Raw genomic sequence first — 6,000 nt, 5'->3', positions numbered from 1 at the left:
CTGCCGTTGTCTTCTGTGTTACTGATTGTTGGGGCAGGGGTGGCCTTTGGGGCAGACCGGCCTTCCTGAGGAAGGGTTGGGCACTCTAGTATGGTTTCACTTTGATGTACCTGTTCGTATCCAGTAGGACCACCCCAGACTCCTGAAAGAACAGGATTTCTTCCAGAAAAGCGCCTTCTGTACGGATCCTGCGTTCTTCTCAGCAGACCCACTAACCAGGAGGCACTTACACAACTTTTTGGCAGCCTTCATTTCTGTGCTTCTTCCATTGCCAGTAGTGGCCGCCACCCTGCAGGACTGGCCCAGACCTGTGAGTGCAAGTCCCTTCCTTGGCTGCAGGGTTCCTGCCCCCAGGGAGGCAGCCAGCGAGCACCAAGGTGCTGCGTCAGGCCTTCCTCAGTCCAGACCAAAGTGCGTGGCCTCCTTTTCCCCTCTTTCTGACCTTAGGACAAGGTCACATTTCTAGGATTTCTTGGGTTTACCTCTCGGTAATTCTAGATCACTTTCTGAGTGAGGCCCATACCGAGGCTTCCCCTCCTGCCTCTGTGAACTGTGGATGCAGTCAGCCCCTGGGCCGGGAAGCTTGCCCCCTGGCTGAGGCATGAGCTTGTCTGCCCCTTCCTACCGCGGTCAGCCTCACTCCCCTGGGAGGCCCATCCTTGTGAAGCTGGCCCCTGTGCAGGGGCCTGCAAGCAGCTCTGGCCAGTAGGTGGGCCAGGCCTCAGCCTTCTCATCAGACTGGCTCTGTGTGGGGTGGGTCTGGAGTAGCGTTTGCCACAGTGGGTTGTACTGGGTGCTAGTCCACCAAGTGTTTATGCAGTCATTGTCCCAGCTCGTGTTCACTGACCGCCGTCCTCGTGCTGCGGGGAGCACGGGGTTCACTGAACGCCCTCATCTTTGTAACCCCTGGGGGCTACTGTTCCCACCCCACTTAGCGGATGAGCAAACTGAGGTTAAAAGAAACTGCGTTGTGGGCCTCTCTGGTGACCCACTGGTTAAGACTCCATGCCTCCACTGCAGGGGGCATGGGTTTGATCCTGCGTGCCACATGGCATGGCCCCCAGGTTAAATAAGAAAAATACTTAAGAAAAAGAAATTGTATCAGGGTGGGGGGGAGTGTTAATCTTGCCCTCTGCAAAAAAGATAACTAAAGTTTATTTACAAACATCTAGTATATTGAGTTCAAGAGTTTGATCCTTTTTTCAAAGAGATTGCACCTCTTAAAATGCTCCCCTTCATATCTGTCTCCTGAATTCCCCACCCGGCCCCAGCCATGCCGCACAGCTTTTGGAGTCTTACTTCCCCAACCAGAAATTGAAGCCCAGGCCCTCAATGGTGAAAGCGCAGAGTCCTAACCGCTGGACCACTGGGAATTCCCTCTCGGATTATATTTCAGGTCGTGAGTGTCTTGCTGTGAAGGTCAGCAAATCCAGATCCAGGCTACAAAGTTCACAGCTAGTAGCTTCCACTTGTTTTCCCCCGAAAGTGGGGAAATCTTCCCACGGACCGCAGAGGTTAGGGCCCTCCGGACGCTCTGTCCCAACGTTGCCGCGCCGGTGGATCTCTGCGAAAGTCTTGGAGCCTGAAGGTGGAAGTGACGGCGGCCACACAGCAAGACCGCCTTTCCCAACCACCCCATCCCCCTGTGTCCAAAGTACTGCCATACTCTGTTGAGTCTTTTTGTCCTATGCAAGTTTTAGAAATAGAACTAGGATCATACTGAAAAAAAGGAGACACTGAGTTGCTCCTGGGAAGTGGAATGCACCGGAGAGTCAAACCAGGTCTGACTGACTTGCAGGCCCTCATCCTAGAGAAGGAACTCCGTAAAAGCGACAGTCTGCTGTGCTTACCTGTGCAGACTCATCACATGTGATCAGCGTGCTGTCCTCTAGGCTCGAGGGGAGGCACCCTACATCCCTCTGACTCCCTCAGTAGTGCATTGATCTCAGCTTTGTCCTCAAAGTGACTCTCAGTCACTTTAAGGGAGTCACTAGTAACTCAGTCTCCAAATTGTTGGTCAGCATGCCCCTGCGAGGTGCCACTTCCCTTGAATACTGGGGCACTTCCTAAACGTCATTCCTGCCACACAGTTCTTTCTTTAGATCAGTTCAGTCGCTCAGTCATGTCCGACTCTTTGCGACCCCATCAACCACAGCAGGCCAGGCCTCCCTGTCCATCACCAACTCCGAGAGTTCACCCAAAACCTTGTCCATCGAGTCAGTGATGCCATCCAGCCATCTCATCCTCTGTTGTCCCCTTCTCCTTCTGCCCTCGATCTTTCCCAGCATCAGGGTCTTTTCCAGTGAGTCAACTCTTCACACGAGGTGACCAAAGGATTGGAGTTGTAGCTTCAGCATCAGTCCTTCCAGTAAACACCCAGGACTGATCTCCTTTAGAATGGACTGGTTGGATCTCCTTGCAGTCCATGGGACTCTGATCTCCTCCATCACCTGTTGCCACTTAAGCTCATCTTTACCTTGTGTTTAATTTTTTTTTTTTTTGCACTGTGGTAAGTTAACAATTTCCTATTCTAACCATTTTTAGGTAAACAGTGACATTCAGTACATTGACAATGTGGTACGACCATCGCCACTTCATGTTTTAAGTCAGCTTGAAACGCACCTTTTGTAACTTCACCTCCTTCGGGCCATTGGTATTTGTGAAGTCACAAGTTCAATGCCCTAGTTGTATGTTTTAAAATAACATATCAAGGGATTTACCTGGCAGTCCCGTGGTTAAGACTGGGGTGGCACAGGTTCGTTCCCTGATCAGGGAACTAACACCCCACATGCTGCTCGGCCAAAATAAAAAACACCTGAGGCTACATGATCATCGGGACACAGAAAACGGCCACACGGCACCTTCTCAAAGGATCTGTGTTTCACACTTTGGGAATTTGGACCAGGGTGAAGAGTCGGGCTTGCCCATGGGCTCTTTGGGACCTGTTGCCCCTGAAATTAGAAGGCATTCGGTTGAACCTGAAGCTGTCTCCCGCCTGACCCGGATGCTCTGTGATTCACAGTAAAGAATAAGGTGGTAGATCTCTTTTGAAGTCTTTGCGTTTGGACTCCTGTATTCCTGAAACAGAACTTGACTTAAAAAGTACGGCTTGAACATCTTCTAGTTTAACATCATACTTAAAGGCTGTTATTTCTCTCTAAAATTTACCAGAAAGGGATTATGTCAAAAGTATTATTTTTAACCTCAAAAAATTTTAGGCTGGTGCATCTCTATAATCATATAAACTGTTTATATATATATTTTAAAAAGCTCCCATTCAGTCACCTTTATTTTTTTTTAAATAGTCCTCAGGCATCTAATTTTTGCCACACTCCTAGTTCCCAGCTTACTGGCTTTCTCAGTCAGCACACGACCTCCCTAAATCTCCCAGGAACATCACATACTGTGCTCACCTGAGCATCGCAGTCCCAGATGAAGATGAGCCATCAGGAAGGAAATGAAAACGCAGGTTTGTCCATTCACCTCTGGGAATGTCAAACCAATGTATGATGACATTGCCCTTTCGTGAGGGACTGTAACTCGGCTTTCTCTTGGGCCTTCTGCATGTTTCAAGCTCTTCCTCAGGAGCCCTTTCCAGCCCCCCGCCCCCCCACACACACACCATCTGGTGTTCAATTTCTTTTGCATACGTTGACTTTCTCTTTACTGGCACAGGCTCCAGCTATAGAAAGGGCTCTTGTTCTTCTAAATCACAGTCAGATCTGGGGATGGGAAAATGAACACATTTCGGCCAGGAAGCCCTCGCCGGACTCTCCAGCCAAGCCCCACTTCCATCCCCACACCCCCATGAAGGCTCCCAGGGACCTGAAGCCACCTGTGGTTTTGAGTGTTTTCGAACTGCTTTACTGAGATGTAATTCACACACTGTAGAGTCTGCCCACTAAAGCAGCCAGGTCTGATTTAGAGTATTCTGCACCATCACCATAACCTAATTTTAGAACATTTTCATCACCATAGAAGGAAACCCTGTACTCCTTAGCCATCACTCACCTTCTGCCCCACCCCCACCCCCCATTCCCATTTCCAGCCCCTCAGTCCAGTTCAGTTCTGTTCTGCTCAGTCGCTCAGTCATGTCTGACTCTGCGACCCCATGAACTGCAGCACAGTCCATTACCAACTCCCGGAGTCCACTCCAACTCATGTCCATTGAGTTGGTGATGCCGTCCAACTATCTCATCCTCTGTCATCCCCTTCTCCTCCCGCCTTCAATCTTTCCCAGCATCAGGCTCTTCTCCAGTGAGTTGGTTCTTCTCATCAGGTGGCCAAAGTATTGGGAGTTTGAGCTTCAGCATCAGACCTTCCAATGAACATTCAGAACTGATTTCCTTCTGAATGGACTGGTTGGATCTTCTGGGTTCATCATATAAATGCAGTCATGCAGTGCATGCCTTTCCTGTTTAGCCCTCACTTAGCCTGCTTCCTGAGGCATCTTTTCCTTTCCGCGCTAGCCTGGGTCCACCTGCTGCTGCCGTTTCTAGCCCTTCTGAGCTTATCTCCTACTGTTTCTGTGTGCCCAGTCCCTTCCACTTCTCCCAGCCCCTGCCATCCGCTGTGTGACCTGCCTGACCTGGAGTCTTTTAGACCTGCCCTGCCTGCATCGTCCACTGTGATTACCTGTTAGCCAATAGAGCTATTAGGTAAGAATGAAGACTTCCTTTCTGGACTTACCTGGCTAAGACTCCATGCTCCCAGCGGAGGGGGCCCAGGTTTGCTCCCTGGTCAGGGTTCTAGATCCCCCATGCCACAACCAAGAGTGCTCACGCCACAGCTAAAGAGTCCACACGCTGCAACTAAGGCGTGGCACAGCCAGGTAAAGACGTATCTTTTTAAAAATAAATAAGTTCCGCCTTTAGAATGGAGCTTCGTGAAGACAGGGACCGGGTGAAGTGGCGTTCTTCACTGGGGCCCTGTTGTTTAGTCGCTCAGTCGGGCCCGACTTGCGACCCCATGGACTGTAGCCCACCAGGCTCCTCTGTCCGTGGGGTTTCTGGGGCAAGAATACTGGAGTGGGTCGCCATTTCCTTCTCCAGGCCACCTTCTAGACCCAGGGATCAAACCCCGGCCTCCTGCATTGCAGGCAGATTCTTTACCACTGAGCCACATGGGAAGTCTCACTGGAGCCCTAGGGGCTGGTAGATAATAAGCATGCAGGAGACATTTAATGGATAAATAAATAAATATCCAACATGAAGAAATAAATATCCAAAGGTGACGGTTGCTTCTGTCAGGAGCTTCCAGGTGTGCTTCTATATTACGTTAGATTTTTATTTAGACATCCATCCACTCCAGAAAAAAGGGAGGAACATTTCACACCTGCTTATAAGCCACTAGCTACCAGCCAGTACCCGAATTCTCTGCAGGTCCCTTAGAGACACTTGGCAGGAGTGCTGCTAATACAGCTTCCTGCTCCTTGAGGAGATTGGTGTGCCACCTGTTCCCTGGGCCTCTCTGCTGCTGGAGAGCCCCTTTGGCAGCCAGGGAAGGCCCTTGGCAGAGGGGAACCTGTGTGTGGCCCACCAGCCCAGAGAGTGTCACCAATCTAGTCATCCCTGCAGGGGAAAGAGCGCCCTGAGCCTGGGGCGAACATGACTGGCCTTTTTAAAGGTTATAAGGGTTGAGGGGTTTTTGTTGTTGTTGTTGTTTTAAATGCAAAATGTATATAGAAGAAGGTTTAGTGTGTGGTGGGAAAAGCTTATGTGTGTTTAGGAGCCTCTTCCACCAAATGAGACCCAAATCCCAGGTGGCGCCAGTGGTAAAGAACCTGCCTGCCAATGCAGGAGACTTCAGACACATGAGTTCTATCCCTGGGTCGGGGAGAGCCCCTGGAGGAGGAAATGGCAGCCCACTCCAGTATTCTCGCCTGGAGAATCCCATGGACAGAGGAGCCTGGAGGGCTACAGTCCACGGAGTTGCAGAGTCGGCCGCAACTGAGCATGCGCACATCGCTGTCCCATAGCTCGTTGATGACTGTCAAACAGA

The sequence above is a fragment of the Oryx dammah genome, unplaced genomic scaffold (assembly GCF_014754425.2).
Source record: "Oryx dammah isolate SB20612 unplaced genomic scaffold, SCBI_Odam_1.1 HiC_scaffold_17, whole genome shotgun sequence".
NCBI classification, from domain to species: Eukaryota; Metazoa; Chordata; class Mammalia; order Artiodactyla; family Bovidae; genus Oryx; species Oryx dammah.
The sequence above is the reverse complement of the archived record's forward strand: the minus strand, read 5'-3'. Positions refer to the sequence as shown.